Source organism: Dromiciops gliroides, chromosome 1, assembly GCF_019393635.1.
Source record: "Dromiciops gliroides isolate mDroGli1 chromosome 1, mDroGli1.pri, whole genome shotgun sequence".
Taxonomy (NCBI): domain Eukaryota; kingdom Metazoa; phylum Chordata; class Mammalia; order Microbiotheria; family Microbiotheriidae; genus Dromiciops; species Dromiciops gliroides.
Window position 1 is genome coordinate 289,999,142 of NC_057861.1, and position 1,124 is coordinate 290,000,265.

Here is a 1,124-nt window from a genome sequence, read left to right on the forward strand (position 1 = left end):
CCCCATCAGGCCGACCTCGGCTCCCCGAGGGGCATACTTCCGGAACCTGGGGCTTCCGGAACGACTCCGGACCCGGAAGTAGCAGAGGAGAATACATGAACACCCACTCACGCGCCCGCAAACACACACACACACACACACACATCCCCGCACACACACCGTCACCCCCCACGCATACTCCCTGCTCCCCCGAATTTGATGTAGGCAAAAACAAGGGCACAAAACCAACTATGAAACGCGCCAAGAGCCGAAAACACGATTTGTATGTCCAGTGGCGCGGTGATTGGTCAGTCCGCCACGTGGAAGCAAAGCAGCGTGCTGATTGGCCAACGATGTATCTAAAAGGCTGTACTGCTCAAGGGATACCCGGAATAGTCCGTCTGTCTACCTTCAGTCTGGCAAGGTTTTTGGGGTAGGAGCTAATTAAAATAAAATGAAATAGCGAGAATTGGTGAAAAGAGAAGGAATGATAGTGGGGGTGGGGAGGAGAAGGAGCGGGGGTGCTGAAGCAGCAGACGCTGACGGGAAATTGAGTCAGCTTCTACCCGAATAGCAGGCAGGGTTTAGAGCTGGAAGGGGCTTGAGAGAAGATGGGGTTACAGACTCAGTTTACTGGGGGCTGAAGCTGCGGCATTACGGCGGAAAAGACCATTTAGCAATAGGAGTTTTGGAGGGATAAATAGCCTCAAGATCCTACCTTACAGGTATCTAGTGCTGACGCATCAGCGTGGTTGCTTTTGATCAGTGCTGCACAGTAGCCCCAAAGAGCTTCACTAAGGGCATATCAGCTGGAAGAAAAGCTCTCCATTGTGTGCATAGGCAGGGACACATAAAATCATAGGATTTTTAATGGGAAGAGACTTTTAGAGGAGCTCTAGTCCAGCCTCCCTCGTCCCAGAGAGGTTAAATGACTTGCCCAAGGTCACGAAGGTTTTTTAGTAGCAGAATCAGGCTTTCGACCCAGGTCCTCTTGACTCCAAATTAAGCAGCTCTTTCTATAATACAATACTGCCTTCTTCTTTTAGATCACAGGAGCTTGCCCCTAGGGGTGCCATTGTACTACAGGTACAGCAGCCATTAGGAAGTTCTTTTCATTACACAATGGTAACATTCACCTTAGTGTG